Raw genomic sequence first — 23184 nt, forward strand, 5'->3', positions numbered from 1 at the left:
CCAATCTGGGACCCCACGGGGGATGTCTGAAAACTGGCAGTCAGAAATCCCTCTCACAATCCCGGATGACTGGCTTCTAACCACTTGCCTGCCTGCCTGATACCCCTAACCCCTCTGCCTGCCGGCCTGGTCACCCCTACCTTGCCCCCCTTCCAGCCTGATCACTCCTACCTTGCCCCCTGCCTGCCTGACTGCCCCTAACCTCTCTGCCTGCCTGCCTGATCACCCCTAACTGCCACTGCCTGCCTGGCTGATTGCCCCTAACTGCCCTCCACTGCCAGCCTGATTGCCCCTAACTGCCTCTGCTTGCCTGATTGCCCCTAACTGCCCTCCCCTGTGGCCTGATCTTGCCCCCAACTGCCCTCCTCTGCTGGCCTGATCTTGCCTCAACTTCCCTCCTCTGCAGGCCTGATCTCACCCCCAACTGCCTCTGCCTCAGCCCCCACCACCATGGCTTTGTCCGGAAGGAAGTCGGACGTCTGGAAGATGGCCGGTCAACCTGGTCTAATTAGCATATTACCCTTTTATTAGTATAGATAGATTATATAGGATAGGATTACTTAAATGGCAGGGGGGGGGGCACTTTTTCATCAGGAGGAGATACTGTTGGCAGACAAAAACACATAATCCCTATATCTGGACTGATAGCCAGCCATATGCACTATACTGCCAAACCATTCATTAAAAAATTGAACTACTTTCTTACACCTTACACCAAACAGCCGTTGCCCTTAAAACCCCTCCTCAGCCCCCACCTTAGGTTCTGCCTTCACAGTTCACCCAGAGTAGGTTCTGATTGGTTGGTTTCTAAGCCAGTCAGCATCTCTGGGCCTATCTCCAGTTCTGATCATAGAGGCAGGACTGATCAGCAGCCACCCCAGGCTGCTGGCAAGCGGGCTGAACTGCTGACCTCTGGGAGAGAGAGAGAAGCTTGGCTGCTGGCGAGGCCCAGAGAGAGAAGCAGGGTCTGGTCACCCTGCTTCTCTCCACCAGCAACCTCTGTCGCTTCTGATCAGACCCACCTTTCTCTCTCCCATAGGGCAGCAGTTCAGCCTGCTCTCCTGCTGCGCACGCAGCATTGTGTTCGGTCGAGCCTTTGGTCGTTTTGAATGTTACGACCCTGGCATATATATAGATTACCAGTGCATCCCCATCATGTCAACACAAGTAAGGAAGGTAAATGTCATGTTTTCAAATGTCATGTTTTTAAGGTACAATGGAGTGTGGTGGAGCAAAAGTAGGTTTATAGTTGTGAGTATGTGAAACAGAGTTTACCCATATATTATTTATTAATTATTGTATTATTTTCCATATGAACAACTTTAAACTTTTACCCCACCTTGTATTGTTGTCAAATTAAATGGCAAATCATTGTATTTATTATGTATTAACATTATAGCTGTGTTATAATGGACCTTTGATTAATGACAAAGGTAATATTACTGATCAGAAAGGAGAGAAAGCCCATCCAGATGAAAAATGTGAACTTGACCTTACCTCACATCACACATTAAAACAATGCAGGATACATTATAAATCTAAGTGAAATAAAAATTTGTGCGATAATATAGAAAAATGACTTCATGACTTTAGGGAATAGAAAGTTTTCTAAAGCACTAACTATAAAGGAAGGTTAATAAATTTGACTACATTGTAATTATGACTTATTTATAAAAAAAGATATCACCAAAAGAGTGATAAAGCAAGCCACAATTTTTTATAACTTAAATTGTCAATCCATAATAACCAAGTGTTCAATCAAGTGACACTTATAGGTATCCAATTCCATTTCAACCACAGAGCTCAAAGTTTGCAGAAAAGAGAGCCAACAATCTAACCTTTTCTATTCTCAAAAATGTGTAATAAATTTGGAATATTCATTCTCAAATGCAAAAGTGAATTTATCAAATGAGCAATAAATGACTTGCTGATGTTTAATAATATTATAAAGCAACTAGAGGCCCGGTGCACAAATTCGTGCATGGGTGGGGTCTGGCCATCCTGCCCTGATGGGGGCTGGTCAGGGCCGGGCCCATGGGGGTGGGGGACGCAGGAGGTTGGTTGGCTGTCCCGCCCCTGATTGGGGTGGATGGGGCTCGGCCAGTGGGGGTTGTGTCTGTGGGAGGTTAGCCGGCCTGGCCCCACCCCCAATTGGCAAAGTGGGGGCCACTTGGGGGCAGGGGCAGCCGGGAGGGCCAGCCAGAGGGTCCGTGGGCAGTTGGCCAGCCGGCCCCGCCCCCAGTCAGGGTTGGGGGGGGGGCAATGGGTGCCAGGCCAGCCTTGGGGAGGGGCCATGGAATGTTGGGGGTGCCAATCGGGGCCCCCACTGGGCCAGTTGGCTGCCACAGTGTGTGTCATAGTGACCAGTTGTTCCGGTCATTCCACCGTTCCGGTCGCTTGGCTTTTATATATATAGATACTTTGCAAAGAACACAATAGATATTAGATCAAATATGTTCAAATATTTAAAAAATAGTTTGTTTTGGTGGTCAACAGAGGTGGGGCACAGACCCTCACCCCCCCCCAACCTTGCAGGGGCCTGAACCCTCACCCCATCTGAGGGAGGTCTCCTGCCCCCATGGCTGCTTTGCTTCCCATGCCCAGCTCAGATCGGGACACAGGTGACAGACAGAGACTTGGCCGACAGCAGCTGCCCTATATCTAAATCCAGCCTAGCACCAGGAATGCTCAGGGCCTACTCAAGAATGCAAATAATCCTTTCCACTAATATTTACAGGGTAAACTAAGATTGTTGGTAGAGTATTAAATTTGACAGTAAAATAATAATCAAGTTTTCAGATTAATTTAAATAGGCTAATTGAAATAAGTGAATATTCAAGAAAATTTAATTGTACTGGACAAAAAGCTGTTCCTAAAGTAGTAACTAAAATTTCTATTGGTAGTTCATCTCATGGTAAAATTCCTGAACATGCAATGAACCTAAAGCAGTCATATTTTTGTGCAAAAAATGAAAATTTAAAGTTACCAAGACTGCATTATAAAATTTACAAAAGCCTCCATTAATCAAAAAAAGGGGGGATAGTAGGGTAATATCATGTAAGGAAAAATATCCTATAAGTAAATTACATCTAGAAAATTTTTACTTTACAAAATTAATTTTCATTTGTAATGCTAACAGCAAGACACCCATGAAAAACACACATGGTGTCTAAATAAGACAAAGGAAAATAGTTTGGGTAAAAATAAAAAGGATCCCAAATCAATTATATAGAAAAGATTCCTTTATTAACTTTTGGTTGAGAATATGTTTGTATATTTTCAGAAAACAACTCCAAGACCATGTGGATTCCTGCAACAGAGAGGAATTGACAGGTCTGCTCCAACCACGAAGACAAGAGGAGAAACAGTCCAGAGATGGAAGACGCTGACGACGCCTTGCCACGCTAGCAGTCAGCAGCTGTGCATCGCAGCAGGTTGCCTAGGACTAAACCAGAGAGGGTCGGACCTGCATTGCCACCATTTGTCCACCATCCAGATATCATTGCTGACATGTACACATAAGGAACTGTTTGACATTGAAACGGTGACTCAGAACTGTTGGACATTGAAATTGGGACTCAAACATTTTTTGTTATTATATGTTTTTTTTCTAGTCTGCAGAGGCAAGATTTTTTTAAAGGGAAGAAATGGGGAAAAAATAGATACAGAGGCAAAGAAGCATTGAACAGACCTTCAAACTACAGCAGGAAGGCAGGGGAGGTTGCGGTGGGGGGCTGTAAGAGATCAACCGAAGGACTTGTACGCATGCATATAAGCATAACCAATCGATACAAGACACTGGGGCGGCGGGGGGGGGGGGGGGGCAGGTAAAGGCATGTACTGGGGGTTAGGGGAGGCCGGGGGGAGGTCAATGGGGAAAAAAGGAGACATATGTACTACTATTTATAATACTTCAAACAATTAAAAAAAATTGCAAAAAAATAATTTGTTTTTATTCATATGATACCAATCACAACATTTGTAAAGCACTGGTTCTGTTAGACACGGAACTGAACCTGACTGAATTGAAAAGGAAGCACATTACAATGCAGTTATCCATGTGGTTGTCATTTAGAGCCCTGGCTTTACTGAACTAATCGTTAGACTAGTAAACAAACCTCAACAAAACCAGTGCACTACTTTATGTTAGTAGATGCATTAGCTTTATTGTAGCTGGTGGGCAAAGATAATTTGATGAAATTCTTGGAGGATGACACATTTCACAGTGAAATGTTTCCCCATCCTTTGCTTCATCTGGTATATATAGGAACAATTAGCAGCTTAAAAGTGGCCAGTTTAGGTCATTATAAACTATGAATACAAAATTTTAAAGTTAATATTTCAAAAATCTGTAATAGAATCCAACAAATGTTAATGTGGCCTCAATCAAACGATTCTATGGTTTTCATATGTAACTACCAAAAATAATCATCTTGGGGTAGAGTATTAGTCATTAAGTCTTTTTTAAAAGTAATTCTTTATGCTACAAGAAGCTTTTGACAATGTTCTTCAGTAGGAAGTATATGGGAAATCTCCGTACTTTCCCTTCAATTATGCTGTGAACCTAAAACTGCTATTAAAAGTACACTCTTAAAATAAAAAATAAAAAAGACAGCTAAAGAGCACTCCTTCCTTAGTGACATTCATTTCTTACAACCCACTGCCTGCAATTCAGTCAAGTGGCCATACATAGCTGCATCTACAAAGCTGCATCAGGGGTCAGGAAATGTAATTTTAATCTCAGCACTATATGCATCCCAGAAAGAGAAGAGAAATTGCTGGGATAATTAACAGTCTTCTATGCCAGCTAACAACTTTGGTCAAGTGACTTTAATATATATATATATTCCTATTGATTTCAGAGAGGAAGGGAGAGGGAGAGAGAGATAGAAACATTAATCATGAGAGAGAATCATTGTTCAGCTGCCTCCTGCACGCCCCACACTGGGGATCGAGCCCATTACCTGGGCATGTGCCCCTGACTGGAATCGAACTTGGGACCCTTTAGTCTGCTGGCCAACGCTCTATCCGCTGAGCCAAACCAGCTAGGGCTCATCAACTGACTTTATCTCTACTTCCTCCATACAAAAGAGACTGCTTGGATATAGCAGAGGTGCTAAGAAGAATGAATAAATGAGAAAATGAAAGCTAAAGTTCTTGCAATATAATGTTAGAATCTATTTAATCATTTTCATCTCATATATATTACTGTTTTATACCTAATACTTAATCTATTTTAATGAACAGGTTATTGTTTGGAAGAATTTCAAAGAAATATTTTTCCAGATATTGGGAAACAGAAGATCTTTGTAATATTCACAACCTATTTACTATTTGCCAAGCATCATACCAGGTATTGTATGTCTATTATCTCTCACAATTTTATGTAGAAGTATGACTATTATAATCATTTAGAGATGAGCAAAGTAAGGCTTAGATACTCAGAACAGCTGAAGCTGAGGTCCAAAATGAACGTGTTTGTTTTTTTTATAGGCAGTTGAAATCAAAGTCTAAACTGAAAAACATTTGGTCCTATTAGGAAAGACATGTCATAGATATTAAGATTTTATTGACAGAGAAAACAATGACTAAAAATAGGATACATTAATTATGCCAAGGAATCTAAAGCCAATTGAATGTCTGAAATTAGTTAAAATTATTGAACAGTGGAAAGAATAAGCCTAAAGTTATATATTAGTCCAATGGAAAGGTTATATTGAAGACAACTGATAAGGCCCCAGAATTGCTAAAGTCTTTATAAAGAAGCAACACTCAGAACGTAGATATTTGAAAAATAAATTAGGTGCACTGTGACACATTTCAGCAGAGAACAGTGAAAGTAATTCAATGCTTGTTGCTCAATAAGTTATTGATTCTATCAAACTGTGCCTTTGCTCTTTTGTAAATAAACCTACAAGACAATACAACCTAAACTAATAATACAGAGCATGTAAAATGAAAATTGAAAGCCTATTTTCTCCCTACACCCTTTCCAAATCCTAATTCATAGAATTAATCACTGTTAAAATTTGACATGTATGCTCCCAGGCTGTATGTATATAAGTATGCATGTATGTATGTATGTATGTTATGTATGTATGAGTACAGAGATTTACTCATACTTTCACCCGTACTTTTCTTTTAGTCAAACAGAATCATACTATATGCATTGTTCTGCAGTCAACTATAATAAAATACAACTTGTTAAGTAAACCACCATCTTAAAATGAAATTGAAATGTCACCTAATAATGCAGGTAAGTTTCTGCCTCTCTATTTGCTTTACTAGTCTAATTGTCTGTTTCAAAGTCTATACTATACTGTTTTATTTTTTATTTTTTTTTAAATATATTTTATTGATTTTTTACAGAGAGGAAGGGAGAGGGAGAGAGAGATAGAAACATCGATGAGAGAGAAACATCGATCAGCTGCCTCCTGCACACCCCCTACTGGGAATGTGCCCGCAACCAAGGTACATGCCCTTGACTGGAATCGAACCTGGGACCCTTGAGTCCGCAAGCCGACGCTCTATCCACTGAGCTAAACAGGTCAGGGCTATACTGTTTTAGTTACAGTAGATTGATAAGGTTGATATCTGAAGGCAATTGTTTTTCACAGTATTTTGACTATTCTCTATATTTCAGATATTCTTGGAGATTTTCCTCTTCCATCTGAACTTTTCCATAAGCCCTTTTTCATATGAACAAATTTATCTAGTTCCATGAATAACCCTTCTGATTTGGATTATATTTCAGGTATTAATTTGGGAAGGATTGAAATTCTTTTGAAACATTAATTCTTCCCATTCATGATAGATATGGTATGTCTATTCAAGCTTTGTTTTGTCTTTCAGTAAGATTACAGAATTCTTTATCATATGTTTGCTTAAAATTTACTCTTTTTCATGCTATGCTAACAGGAAAATTTCCACTTCCATTTCTAATGGAAGCTATTGGTATTTGTATATTCATCTTTTTTAAAAAAATATATTTTATTGATATTTTACAGAGAGGAAGGGAGAGGGATAGAGAGAGAGAGAGAGAGAACAATCGATCAGCTGCCTCCTGCACACCTCCCACTGGGGATGTTCCTGCAACCAAGGTACATGCCCTTGACCGGAATTGAACCCGAGACCCTTCAGTCCGCAGGCCGACGCTCTATCCACTGAGCCAAACCGGTTTCGGCTGTATATTCATCTTATATCCAGCCATTTTAATAAAATTTCTCAGTAGTTCTTGGAATTTTTCACTGGCATTTCTATTTTTTTCACTGAGATGTCCGGTATTTTTCTCCTTTCCCAATATTTTCTTATTGCATGCTCTATAATGTCCAAAACAAGGTCAGACTATGTAGTATTCATTTGCCACTTGGAGGAAAAGGCTACTCACCATTTCTGTGTTGAGGAATTTCTTACCCAATAAATCAGGTAAGGCCTGGCTCTTACTATCTGAGTGCAAAAAGCCAAATATTTGCCTTTCTACCCTCTTGAGCTAGGATGTGGGCACTTGAGGTAGACTCTGCTAATCAAATGTGCTCCATTAGAGAACTCTGAGATAATGAAGCAAAAATGCAGAACCAATTAAGAATTTAATTTTTCACAATGGCGCAATATTTATCCCCATGGGCTAACAGTGTCCATGACACCAATCATAACTGGATTTAGGAAACTTCAATGCAAGCAGTGGCTTCATTAACTTATAAGATTTTTGAGGTTCATCCACATTGTGGCATGTATTTCATTCCTTTTATTGTGAATAATATTTCATTGTAACGTATATACAATAATTTTTTATCCATTCATCCATCAGTGGAAACGTGGGTTGTTTCCATCATTCACTTACTGCTCTAAACATGAATGTACATGTTGAAGTATATGTTTTCAATTATGGGGGATATACATCCAGGAGTGGAATTGTGGAATCATATGGTAATTCTGTTTTTAACTTTTTCGGAAGCCACGAAACTGTTTTCCACAGTAACTGGACTATTTACTGCCAGTAATGTGCAAGGTTTCCAATTTCTCAGCATCCTCACCAGCACTTGTTATAGTGCATCATTATTGTTGCTGTTATTGCCATACTAGTGGGTGCGAAATGGTACCTCATTGTGGTCTTAATTTGCATTTCCTTAATGACTAAAGATATTGAGCATCTCTTCATGTGCTCATTGGCCATTTGTACATCTTCTTTGGAGAAATGTTAGTATAAGTTTTTGCCATTTAAAAAATAAGGTTGTTATCTTTTTTGTTGTTGTTGAGTTGTAAGAGTTCATTATATACCCTGGATACTAGTCCCTTGTCAGATATGCCACTTACAAATATTCTTTCCTATTATGGTTATTGTCTTTTCACTTTTTGATTATGCACTTTGGTGCACAAAGGTTTTCATGTTAATGAAATCTACTTGATCTGTTTTTTGTTGTTATTGTTGCTTGTGATTTTGATGTAATATCTAATAATCCATTGCCAAAGCCAAGGTTATGAAGATTTACTACTATGTTTTCTTCTAATGATTTTTGGTTTAGCTCCTATATTTAGCTAATAAATAAATTTTTAGTTAATATTTATATATGGTATGAATTAGGGGGTCAAACTTCATTCTTTTGCATGTGATATCAAGTTGTCCCAATATCATTTGTTGAAGAGACACTTCTTTTCCCATTGGATGGTCTTGGCATCCTTGTCAAAACTCAATTAGTCAATGACCTCAAAGGTATAGGGAACAAAGGAAAAAATAGGACTACATCAAAATTTTCAAATTATGTTCATCAAAAGAAGCTAATAACACAGTAAAAAGGCAATCCATAGAGTGGAAGAAAATATTTGCAAGTCATATATCTGAAAAAGGGTAAATATTAAGAATATGTAATTAAAGAACTTGTATAACTCAACATCAAGCAACCCAAAGGCAAAGGACTTGAATAAACATTTTTCAAAAGAAGATAAAAAAGGCCAAGAAGTACATGAAAAGATGTACAATATCATTAATCATTAGAGAAATACAACTCAAAAATCACAATGAAGTACCACCTGACATCCATTAGGATACATACTGTAAAAAACAAAACAGAAAATAACAAATGTTGACAAGGATGTGGAGAAATTGGAACCCTCATGCATTCCTGGTGGGAATATAAAATGGTACAGCCACTGTGGAAACTGTTTGGTGCTTCCTGAAAAATTAAAAATAGAATTACCTATGATCCAACAATTCCATGTCTGGCAGTATACCCAATATAATTGAAATCAGGGTCTTAAAAAGATATCTGTACACACATGCTCATATCAGCATTAATCACAATAGCCAAAAGGTGGAAGCAACTGAATAAATGAATGGCCCTAGCCAATTTGGCTCTGTGGATAAAGCATCAGCCCACGGACTGAAGGGTACTGGGTTCAGTTCAGCTCAAGGGCACCTACCTTGGTTGCAGGTTCGATCCCTGGCCCTGGTCAGGGCCCGTGCAGGAGGCATCCAATCAATGTCTCTCTTTCACATCAATGTTTTCTTCTCTCTGTCTTTTGTCCTCCCTTCTACTCTCTCTAAAAATCAATGGAAAAATATACTCAGGTGAGGATTTTTTAAAAATTAAGATAAATGAATGGATAAGCAAAATATGGTACAGTAAGTCCTCACTTTGTGTTGATAGGTTCTGTGACTGTAAGCGAAATGATGTGTAACAAAACCAATTTTACCATAGGCTAATTAATATAAATGAGAGTTAAGCTCCTATGGCATCTCATCATTATATGAAACTAGAGGCCCAGTGCACAAAATTCATGCATGGGGGGGGGGGGTCCCCTCAGCTCAGCCTGCACCCTCTCCAATCCGGGATTCCTTGGGGGATGTCCAACTGCCAGTTTAGGACATCCCTCTCACAATCCTGAACCACTGGCTCCTAATCATTCACCTGCCTGCCTGCCTGGTCACCCTTAACTTACCCCCCTGCTGGCCTGGTTGCCCCTAACTGCCACCCGCTGCAGACCAGGTCACCCCCAACTGTCCCCTCCCCCCACCGGCCTGGTCACCCCTTACTGCCCCCCCTGCCAGCCTGGTCACCCCCAACTGCCCCCCTCTGCCAGCCTGGTCACCCCTCACTGCCCCCCTGCCAGCCTAATCACCCCCAACTTCCCCTCCTGCTGGTCTGGTTGCCCCCAACTGCACCCCCCCCACCAGCCTGGTCACCCCTAACTGCCCCCCCCTGCCAGCCTGGTCACCTCTTACTACCCACCCCCCCCCCCCCCCCCGCCGCCGGCCTGATCATTCCCAACTACCCCCCCCCCCCCTGCTGGCCTAGTTGCCCCACGCAGCTTGCTTGTTCAGTCGTTTGGTCATACCTCACTAACCCCCCTGCCGGCCTGGTTGCCTTATGCAGCCTGCTTGTTCAGTCGTTTGGTCGTCCCTCACTAACCACCCCCTGCCAGCCTCATTGCCCCACGCAGCCTGCTTGTTCAGTTGTTTGGTCGTTCCTTACTAACCCCTGTGCCGGCCTGGTCGTAGGCAGCCATCTTGTGAGGGCGTGAGGGTAAATTTGCATATTACCTCTTTATTATATAGGATGATGTTGAATGAGACGTTATTTGAGGAACTGCTGTATATACATGTCATAGAATATCATCCACCTTTAAAAAGGAATGATACTCTGACCCATGCTACATGAGTGAATCTTGAGGACACTATGCTAAGTAAATTATGCCAGCCTTAAAATGACACATACTGTGTGATTTCACTTACATGAGGTACTTAGAGTAGTGAAAATAGTAAAGACAGAAAGTAAAAAAGTGATTGCCAGGGTCTAGGGAGAAGTGATAATGAGGAGTTATTGTTTAATGGGTTTAGAGTTTCAGCTTTGTAAGATGAAGAATGTATGTAACATTACTGATCTTAAAAATGGTAAGAATAGCCTTGGCTAGTGTGGTTCAGTGGTAGAGCATCAGCTCATGCACTGAAAGATCGCAGGTTTGATTGCTGGTCAAGGGCATGTACCTGGGTTGCAACCAGTTGATGTGTCTCACATCAATGTTTCTCTCTTTCTCTCCCTTTCTCCTTCCCACTCCCTCCTTTCCATTCTCTCTAAAAATCAATGGAAAAAGTATATCGTCAGGTGAGGATTTAAAAAATGGTGAGGATGGTAAATTTTGTTATGTGTACTTTGCTGTAATTTTTAACAGTCAGTACAGTAGTTACCTTTGGAAAAGTAGGAAGGGATTTGATGGGAAAGGGGCATACCCATTTACTGTTATTTTACCCCAGTAGTATAATTTTTATGGAATTTGGAGAGTTAGGCAAAATCATAAATTTAAGCTGTTGTATAAATTAATAAAAAGAGACTTGGAGAGCTTTGATAATATTCTCAAAATTAGTTAATTCATACGGAATAAGAAAATGGAATTAAGAATTCAGGTGGTCTAAGTCTGTTCTGAGGTTGTTTTCTGTCCAGCTAGGGGTGGTTAGGTCTGAGTTTAGCTTGAATATAACCTCAAAGAAGTAAAAAAATCAGCTATTGATTGAGATAAGAATATATCACTGGCTATTCTCATCTCTTCATTTACCTTTTCCCAGTTGCTGTGACAAAGATGCTTCAGTAAATGGAGAATAGGAAACAGAATTCACACTCAATTGTTTGCCTTTGGTGCCTAAATGTGCTACCAGAGGATAAACAAACTTAATTCTGTATTTTGAATTTTGGAGCTGTAGAATAAAACATCACAAATTTAATGTTGATTATGTTTAGATGTTAAGTTGATTCTTGCTGCCAAATGCCAAAACAAAATAGTGATGATCATTGAATTTGCATCAATGCAGTCTTTGTGCTTACTTATTCATGAGTGCTGCACTGATTCTCCCCAACTCATAAAAGGTTTATAAGAATACAAGAGGGAACATACTGCAAAGTTTTTAAATATTTAGTAATTAAATGGCAAGTTTTCAAATTATGCTGGAAAATTAAAGTCATCTTTCTTATTCAGTGCAACAGACCTGCATTAGAATTTTGAAGTAGTTCATTGCTTAAAAGAGTTCAAAATCCCTGTTCACATGTTTAGAATCCCCTTCTCTTGTATGGGGATATGGAAAAAATTGAATATATTTCTAGATCTACCTAAACCAAACCTTTGATAGAATCTCATTTCCTCTCATTTCTCATCCCAAGCAGACGTATTTAGCCATTCTCTAATCTACTTATTGTGAGAAGCACCTGACCACTGAGATGACTGTTAACTCCTTGAAGACAGTTGCAGGTTTTAACTTCATTCTTTCTCATACCCAGAGCTGTGGTTCTCAATCTAGGCTGCAGGTAAGAACCAATTGTGAAGGCTAATTTTACATGTCATTTTAACTGGACCATGGTGCCCAGATACTTTATTAAACATTATTTCTGGCTGTGTCTGTGAGGATGTTTCTAGTTGAGATTACCTTTTGATCAGTAGATTGAGTAACACAGATTGTTCTCCCCAATGTGGGTGGGCCTCATTCAATCTGTTGAAGGCCTGAATAGAATAAAAGGCTAAGAAAAAAATCATTCTCTCTGCCTATCTCAGAATTTGTACATTGGTCATCTCTTTCCTTCATACTTGGACTCAGTCTGGAACTAACACCATTGGCTCTCCTGGGTTTTAGGCCTATGGAAAACACAAAAGAGAGGTTTATAAGATATGAAGGGTATAATTAACAGGTCAAACGTATACCTCAAAACAGTTGTACAAGGAAGTAATAGAGGAACATCATTATTTGAAGAGAAAATTACTGCAAATCTTCTGGAATGAAAGAGACTACATGGGGGCGGTGGTGGGAGACAGGCGGAAAGAAAAGACACAATTTCAGATTTATTGTATACCAAGTCCCCTCCTGGATAAATTGAATAAGATGCAGAAGTAGATACATTATCATCAAAGTACAGAATTCAGAAAGAAAAATTTAGAAGACACCAAAGAGTAAAAGACAGTACATTTATAATGGGAAAAGTTCAACTGACTGACTGTAGACTTGGTATGCTGACTATCATAAGATGATAGAATAATTTTAAATACTGAGGAAAAATAACTCTCGGTCTATAAATCTATACCCAGATGAATTATCTTCAAGATTAAGGTAAATAAAATCCCTTCTAAGCAAGCAAAGATTAAATTTATAACACTCAAGTCACTGAATTTTTATAAAAGTATATATTTTAGAAAATTTAAACCAGAGTAAGAGATAGGCTTTAAGAATAATATGTGCAAACAATGTGAATAAATCAAATTAATATCCAATTATATAAAAATAAAAAGAAATGGGAGAACTGGAAGAAATAAGGTGAAACTAAGGAACTGAATGAACATGGAAGAGGGAGGTGGCGTGGGCTTGTACATCAGAGTCCTTACATTTTAAAGAGGCAGAGATATTGACTAATTTTATATTTTCAGTCAAGTACAATCAGAAACTTGCAAATCAGTAAAGAAAAAAGTGAGTAAAGAAAACTCAATCAACTAAATAAATAAATTAGCAAGCAAAGTAAGAGGAAGAACAAATAAAACACAGAAAGTAGAAAACAATACAATATGGTTGAAATGAATCCAAGTATATGAGTAATCATGATATATGAAATGGATTAAACTATTTTTTTTGAAATACAAGATTGTCAAACAGGGTTTCAAAATACCAACTAGCTATATGTTGTATTTAAAGAACTCATCTAAAATATACGACACTAAAGGATGAGGACTTGAGGTTGTTATTACTATAACCCTGTTTGTACCAAGGCTGGAGGCCATGGATAACTAAACTCTACTCTTACAACCTGCTGGGTCTGTAGACAAATAATGATTCATGTTTACTGACCCTGTTATTATAAAAGATTGGTTCTCCAGTCTTCCAAGTTTAACATATTATTTTAAAGAGAAACATTATTAATTCTTCAGTATTTGAAGAAATGACTGCGGACAAAGGGTGCCTTTTGGGTTTTCACGTGCCAATCTGGAAAAGGTGCCAAGATTCATTTACTACTTGCACCCTTCTGCAGTCTAATTAAAATGTGCAAGCTCATTCTAGCTCAGTCCTAATGAACTAGAGCTGCAGTGCAATCAGAAATCACTGCTGTACTAAGCATAATTACCAATCCCTCCTCGAAGGAGACCATAAAGCTACAAAAAGATTTTATGTTAGCAGTCCTAAATAGGGTAACTAAAGATGGTACTGTCCATTCAATCACTGATGCTAAAATATTAAAATCTTCCTGATATCCTATATTATTACACTTCTATAATTATTTTGATCTAATATAAATATAATACTTAGTATTAGATATTAAATAGTGTATTTTAAAGACTGATATTTTGCTTTGGGTTTATTAAAATACTAAGCTGAGCAATTACTTATCATCTTTCTCTTGATAAGATGCAGATAGAAGACACATGCACACTTATTTCTCAGGGCAAGATTGTGAATGTTATCCACACTTAAAAATAATATTACATATGAGTAGAAAAGATGAATGGAACAGAATGCAATCCGTAAGTAAAGTTCAATAGATATAGTGTGAGTGCCCCATGTTGGGCTGCCAGTTGCAAGTGTCCCCCCCACGTCCCGCGTGGGGTTCAGGGTTCAGGTTCTGGAGGAGGCCACACACAAATGAAAGAGACTAGACAAGAAAATATTAATTTGGGAATTGGGGGCCAGGCAGAAGCCCAAGAGAGGACTACACTTTGCTCTGGCCTGCCATCCTTTTTATTCAGGTTTGGGATACACCAGTGGTCGGCAAACTCATTAGTCAACAGAGCCAAATATCAACAGTATAACGATTGAAATTTCTTTTGAGAGCCAAATTTTTTAAACTTAAACTTCTTCTAACGCCACTTCTTCAAAATAGACTCACCCAGGCCATGGTATTTTGTGGAAGAGCCACACTCAAGGGGCCAAAGAGCCGCGTGTGGCTTGCGAGCCGCAGTTTGCCGACCTCGGGGATACACCCGTAGTCCTTAGGCAGGCAATTCCAATAATAGCTCGAAGATTGCCCATCAGCAAGGATTTACGTAAGACTAAAAGGTGTAAGTTGCTTCAGCTCCCTTTGTCTCAACTAGACAGTGGGTGCATGGCTCTGACCCTTGCCAGAGCCTCAAGGTTGACCAGCCTTCGGACTCCTTCTCCACCTCTTTCTGCTGGTGAAGGCAATGGGCAGCTTCCAACAATATAGGAATTTGGTATATGACAAAGGTGGCATTAGTGGGGAAAAGACAGATTCTTCAAATAAATAATGTTTAGACAACTTACACCAAAATAAATTCTTCACAAAGCAAAATTTGATATTAAAAATTATTCCTTAAAGTACTAGAAGAAAACATAGATTATTATATATATAGTCTTGGAGTAGGGATGGCCTTTCTTAGTATGGTGTAAAACCAGGATTACATAAAGGAAAAGAATAAGTAAATTTGACTACATAAAAATTAGTAACATTTCCATGAAAACTATATATAGTAAAGTTAAAAACAACATACTGGCAAAAACATTTGAATATAAACTACAAAGTGCTGTATTAAAATCTACATTGGGTTTCTACAATTCACTAGGAAAAGATGCACACCACCAATAGAATATGGCAAATATATAAAAGATAGTAAGAGTAAAAATAAATGCTCACCCAGCACATTGTTTAAAATATAAAAATAACATAAGCAATGAGATACTATTTCTACTTAGAATTTTTAAAAATATTTTTTATTATATTTCAGAGAGGAAGGAAAAGAGAGATAGAAACAACGAGCCCTAATCGGTTTGGCTCAGTGGATAGAGCGTCAGCCTGTGGACTGAAAGGTCCCAGGTTTGATTCCGGTCAAGGGCATGTGCCTTGGTTGCAGGCACATCCCCAGTGGGAGGTGTGCAGAAGGCAGCTGATTGATGTTTCTCTCTCATTGATGTTTCTAGCTCTCTTTCCCTCTCCCTTCCTCTCTGTAAAAAATCAATAAAATATATTTTAAAAGAAAAAGAAACAACAATGATGAGAGAGAATCATTGATTGGCTGCCTCCTGCATGCCCCACACTGGGGATCGCGCTCACAATCCGGGCATGTGCCCTGACCAGGAACATGGAAACAACTCAATTTTCCTTCAACAGGTGAATGAATAAACCTATTATGGTATATCCAAACAATGGAATACTCTCAGCTATAAAAAGAACTGAACCTTGATACATGCAATAATATGGATAAATCTCAATATAATTAGCTGAGTCAAAGAAGTCAAACAAATATAAAATTATAAAAATTCACATTAATCTGTAGTTACAAAAAAGAGATTAGATGGCCTCACAGTTGCATTTTGAGGCTTATCAGAGCGTATGCTTTATATGTGTGCAGTGTATTGCATGTCAAATCATAATTCAATAACACTATAAAAATAACCATTCTCTCTGTATTCCTACAGCTTTGATTTAAGAGTCTGATCTTTGGAGTTGGAAGGCCTGGGATGGAGTCTCTTTTTTATCATGTACTAGCTGTGTGACTTTAGGGAAGTTACAATCAGTTTTCATCATCGATAAAATGGATGTAACAAAAGTGCCTATTTCAAAATATTGTTTAGAGGATTGAATCTGTAATAATGCAGCACTTGACTCACTGCCTATCAACAGGTAAGTGCTAAAAAAAATGCTCACTGCGCCCTGGCCAGTGTGTTCAGTGGTAGGAGCGTCAGCCTGCATACCAAAGTGTCTCTGGTTCGATTCCTCATCAAGGGCACATACCTGGGTTGTGGTTTGTTCCCCACCCCCAGCTGGAGTGCGTGCAGGAGGCAACCAATCAATGTGTCTCTCTCATATCGATGTTTCTCCCCAACTCTCTCCCCCTTCCTATACTCTCTCCAAAAAGCAATGAAAACATACTAGTATCCTCTGGTAAGGATGAACAATAATAAAAATTGCTCATTGCTATTATCAGTAATACCACATAGTGTCTAAGAGACAGGGAGGGAATATGTCTTATCCATCCTTGAATTTTCACAGTTGGACCAAGTACACTCTCAATCTTTAGTAAATTTAATTGGATAAGATGGCTTATTATTATAATACACAGAACTGCCTTTATCATTCCTTAGCACTTGAGCATTTGGGCCATTTCCAGGTTGTTGTTTTTTTATTTATTTAAAAATGTACACAGTTATGACATATTGGCACAGTAATCAATCACACAGACCCTCCCCAACTTCCATTTCAATTTTTGGGGGGATGCATTCTCAGGAATAATATTATCACAGCAAAGGACATGATTAGAATATTGGATTGCAATCACTTTTATTTTGTTGACAACATTTTCCCATCCTCTGTCATCTGGTACCATCATCCAATTTCCTTTGGAGAATACATAAGGAGGAGAAGGAGAGCCTGGGGGCATGGCCATTCATGGTGTCCACCTTCATTGGTGAGTCTCTCATTGTCCTGTATTCCTCTGGGCAGTGACTGATTTGTTGGTGGGAGGGCATGTGACCTGAGTCTGTCCAATAAGTGCCCAAATGGGGGAAAGATAGTCCTCTCTTTCTTTTGAATCTTGAGATGTACAGTGTAGGCCTTAGATGGTCAACAGCTCAATCTTTAGTAATGTTAGCAATTCTAATGCTTTAAAGTTACAGAAGAATAAATTTTTTACTTAAGTAAGGAAGTCTTGACCAATATGACTAGTTTTATAATTTTCCCCTAAACTTCTGGTGACACTCCTTGTAGTGTCATCAGAAATATATGAGTAGACCTACATTCCCATTGTCCACACTACAAAAAAAGAAAAGAATAAGCCAATATCCCTGATGAGATACTAAATCCCTGAACAAAATATTAGCAAATCAGATTCAGCAACACATTAAAAAGGTCAAACATCATAATCAAATGGGATTTATTCCAGGGATGCAAGGTCAGTACAATATCCTACACCACATAAACAAAATGAAAGATAAAAACCACATGATCCTATCAATAAATCATTTTTTACCAAAAAATATTTGATAAAATCCAGCACATATTCATGATAAAAAAAAATCAGCAAAGTGGGAATTGAAGAAACACACCTCAATCTTATAAAGGCCATATGTGACAAACCCACAGCCAAATCATACTCAAAGAAAAACTACAAGTGTTTCCCATCAGTTTGTGAATAAGACAGACATAGTACTGGAAATCCTAGCCACAGTAATCAGACAACAGGAAGAAATAAAAGGCATTCAAATCAGAAAGGAAGAAGTAAAACTGTCATTATTAGCAAACTAGAGGCCCAGTGCATGAAAATTCATGCACTGGAGGGGGAGTCCCTCAGCTCGGCCTGCCCCCTCTCACAGTCTGAGAGCCCTCGGGGCGGGAGGCGACCCGGCCATCAGGGGAAGGCGATGCCCCCATCACACCTCTGCTGCTGCCACTGCCAGCAGTGCAAGCCTCAGCCAGCCCTGGTTACCTGAGCCTCGGGAGGCTCTGGGCGGCTGGGCAGCCACCATCTGAGGATTGCCTGCACCTCGAGCAGGCCGTGGGCAGCTGGGCAGCCGCCATCCGAGACTTGCCTAGGCCTCGGGCCGGCCCTGGGTGGCTGGGGGGCTGAGGAGACTGTGGGACTCTGGAGACAGGTGGCAGGGCTGAGGGGACTGGGCACTGCCATCTTGTGGCTGTTGGCACTGCCATCTTTGAGAGCATGGCAGTCAGTTAGCATATTCCCTCCTTATTGGCTGTGGGCACCACCATCTATTGCGATGGGGTGAGGGTCAATTAGCATATTCCCTCTTTATTAGATAGGATGACATGATATTGTATGTAGAGAACCCTAAGACTAAAGATTCCACCAAAAAATGACTAGAACTGATAAATGAATTTAGTAAACTAGCAGGATACAAAATCAATATCCAGAAATCAGTTGCATTTTGATACACCAATAAAGAACTATCAGAAAGGGAACTAAGAAAATAATCTCATTCATAATTGCTTCAAAAAGAATAAAATGCCTAGGAATAAATTTAACCAAGAATGTAAAAGACTTATATTTGGAAATTGTAAGACACTGAAAGAAACTGAAGAGGACACAACTAAGTGGAAGCATATACCATGTTCATGGATAGGAAGAATTAATATCATTAAAATGTCCATACTACCCAAAGTAATCTACAGATTCAATGCAATTCCTATCAAGATATTAATGGCGTATTGTCCGTAACTAGAACAATTATTCCAAAAATTTATATGGAACCACAAAAGACCTTGAATAGCCACAGCAATCTTGAGAAAGAAGAACAAAGTAGAAGGAATCACAAATGAGACTACATCAAACTAAAATCTTCTGCACAGCAAAGGAAACCACCAATAAAATGAAAAGACAATCCACTGAATGGGAGAACATACTTGCTAATGATACATCTGATAAGGAGTTAATACCCAAAATTTATAAAGAACTTACACAACTAAACACCAAAACAAACAAACATTCCAATTAAAAAATGGACAGACACTTCTCCAAACAGGACACACAGATGGCTAATAGACATATGAAAATGTCACTAATCATCAGAGAAATTGCAAATTAAAACCACAATGAGATATCACCCCACTCCTGGCAGAATGATTATCATCAATAGGTCAACAAACAACAAGTGTTGGCAAGGATGTGGAGAAAATGGAACCCTTGTGCACTGCTGGTGGGAATGTAGATTGGCGCAGCCACTGTAGAAACCAATAGGGAGTTACCTCAAAAAATTTAAAATGGAGCTGTCTTATGACCTAGAGATTCCACTTTTGGGAATTTATTCAAAGAAACCCAAAACACTAATTTGAAAGAATATATGCATCCGTATGTTCATAGCAGCATTATTTACAATAGCCAAGATTTAGAAGCAGCCCAGGTGTCCATCCACAGATAAGTGGATTAAAAAGCTGTGGTACTTTACACAATGGAATGCTACTTGGCCATAATAAAGAAGGAAATCTTACCCTTTGTGGCAGCATGGATCGACCTGGAGAGGATTATGCTAAGTGCAACAAGCCAGTCAGAGAAAGACAAGTACCATATGATTTCACTCATATGTGGAATCTAAGGAACAAAATGAACTAACAAGCAAAATAGAAACAAATTATAGATACAGAGCAGGCTGACAGCTGTCAAGGTGGTGGGGGGGTGGGTTAGGGCTTCTGGGCAAGAGGGGATAGAGGAATTGAGAAAAAAAAAAAAAGAAAAAACTTACGGACACAGACAACAGTGTGGTAAGTGCTGTGGGGAAAATGGTGATGGAGGAGACCTGAGGTAGTGAACACATAATACAGTGTTCAGATGATGTGTTGTGGAATTGTGCACTGGAAACCTGTATAATTTTGTTAACCAGTGTCACCAAATAAATTTAATTAAAAAATATCATTGAGTCTTCAGTATGAGTTTTCTATTTTAAGATACAGTGGAGGGTTATAGTTATATACATATATTGTCAGTCACACAAATCCCCAATCATAAAGCTGTTTCTTAGTGAAAATACTCAGGCTGTATTAAAATTTCTAGTATCTTACTGTGTAGCAATGTCCCAACTTCTCCTTTCCAGGTACTCCCTGATGGCCTCCTTATATAACAACAAAAAGATGATAGATTTGAAAGCAGCACCCTTCACTTTATAACAAGTACCTATTTTGTTCTGTTCTTACCCAGCTAAAGACACTTGATGCCTACAGTGTAGTCAAGTAAATGACAAAAAATTCAATGGTTTGTAATTAGTGTGTAACAACTTTGATTTGTTTTTCTACCAAGCTTTGGTGGAAGGCTTCTCCAAATATTTTTAAAAATATTCACATGATATTCTATCTTCTTGTTTCCACCATTTACTTGGAATTTTCAGAGTAATGTTTACGTCATTTTTCCCATGCCATTTAAAGTAAGACTTTTCATTGCCTGTACCTTGTATCAAAAAGCATCTGCTCAAACTCCCATTAATAATTGAAAATCCTGGTGGCTTTCATTCTCCACTTGTTAGTATTCATCTCTCACTAACTTCTCACTGTCAAAAAGAGTTAATAACAAGTTGGCTGTTATATGCTTTAAATGAGCTATGAATGGAAAAGATTATTAAAATGCTACGTGAGATATAATTTCAAAAGTAGGAACTATTATACCTGAAAAGCAAGAATATTGCTAAAATTGTACTATGCTCTCTATGAATAAACAGGACAGACAAGGCAGAGTTTCTAACTTTGCTGACACTAACAGCAGCGAAGCCAGGAGAAGGGCCGGTGCTTCAGAAATAATACCCTTGGGGGCCTCCTGCATGCCGGGTTGCAAATGATTAACACTCAAGTTACAGAGCCACTTGGCCTTATCTGCATAATATCAGCTCATGAAACATCTAATAACAGTATAATTATACAACCTTTTCACCTTTTCAAAAGCAGCTTCAATTACAGATAAGAAAAATGACAAATCTACATATTTTTCTTCTATGAAATTTGCATAAAGCTGAAGAGTTGTATCTGCCATGACAATATTTATGATGAGAGAATAAAATGTTTCATTAGGAAAATGACTGGCTGCTGTTTTACTAGTACTGATTCACTTTTCTTTTGTACTAATATATCCTTGTCATACTTCATTTAGCCTTTGTAATTTTTCACTTCATTTTAAACTACACATCAAATTACTTAGTGATTTTGAGATCAGTTACTTTCCTCCACTGAAAAATGAAATAAGAGTAGAATAGGTTTTTATATTCAAACTAGAGGCCCAGTGCATGACATTTATGCACTCAGCGGGGTTGGGGGGGGGGTGCCTCAGCCCAGCCTGCGCCCTTTAGCGGTCCGGGAGCCCTCGGGCGATGTCCAGCTGACAGCTTAGGCCTGCTTCTAAGCCGCAGTTGGACATCCTTAGCGCTGCCGGGGCTCCCACCACTGCCGCTGCGCTCACCAGCGTCAGCCCAGCTTGTGGCTGAGCGGTGCTCCCCAAGTGGGAGTGCGGTGACCACCAGGGGAAAGCTCCTGCATTGAGCATCTGCCCCCCCCCACCCCCCGGTGGTCAGTGTGCATCATAGCGACCGGTCGTTCTGTCATTCGGTCAATTTGTATATTACCCTTTTATTATATAGGATGGTTCTTTAAACTGAACCCCAACGTATAAAAAATATGATACTAGAGCAGTTATGGCTGAGGCTGGGGTAGGGAGGCACTTCTCTCCCAGGGAGAACCCTGAGTCTCCTTCCCCTCCACCCTGCAAGACCTCTAGGGAATCCAATCAAAACAAAACAAAACAAAATACCAGAACTAGGAAGTGAGGTCACATGATAAATGATCAATATAGTAATCTAAGAATAAAATTAAGAAAACACCATTCACAATAGCAAGCAAAAGAATAAAAATCTTAGTAATTCTATATAATAAAAGCCTAATATGCAAATTGTCCCCTCAGGCAGTCATTCGACTGCGAGACCAGGAGTTTGACTACTCACTATGGTGTGCGCTGACAGCCAGGGGGCGGTGCAGAACATGGCAGGCCTCCGTGATGTGGCACTGGCAGTGGATGGCAATGGAGGCACTGCTGGCCCCATGGGCCACAACGAGAGCGAGACCACGGTGGGATGGTGGAGCAGGTGAGCAGGCGGTGCCAGGCCAAGGCAGGTGCAAACAGGGCCCGATCACCCCACCGATTGCCCCACAGGCGGCAGCGGGGGGAGTGGGGCTGCTGCCCGGCTCCCAGGTGCTGAAAGAGCCAGGTGGGGGGCCCAGCCCCCATCGATGCTCTACAGGCGGGATGGTGGAGCAGGTTAGGGAGCGGCACCAGGCCAAAGTGGGGTGCCAGGTGGGGCTGTGGGGCTGGGAGCGCGAGCTGGGGCCCAATCTCCACAGGCCACCCCGAGGGACCCCACGCGTGCATGAATTTACGGCCTCTAGTAAAGTTAATAAAAGGGCAAGACTTATACACCACAAACTATAAAACATAGTTGAAAAAAATTAAAGGCCTAAATAAATAAAAATTTCTTTTTAAAACACCTTATATGGTGCTTTTGTAGCAGAAAGATACATAGCTATACATGAAAGACACAAAAACAAACCCTAGCCGGTTTGGCTCAGTGGATAGAGCATCAGCCTGCAGACTGAAGGGTCCCAGGTTAGATTCTAGTCAAGGGCACATGCCCGGGTTGCAGGCTCAATCCCAAGTAGGGGGTGTGCAGGGGAAAGTCGATCAGTGATTCTCTGTTATCATTAGTGTTTCTATCTCTCTCTCCCTTTT

The sequence above is a fragment of the Plecotus auritus genome, assembly GCF_963455305.1.
Source record: "Plecotus auritus genome assembly, chromosome: 1".
In the NCBI taxonomy this organism is placed as follows: domain Eukaryota; kingdom Metazoa; phylum Chordata; class Mammalia; order Chiroptera; family Vespertilionidae; genus Plecotus; species Plecotus auritus.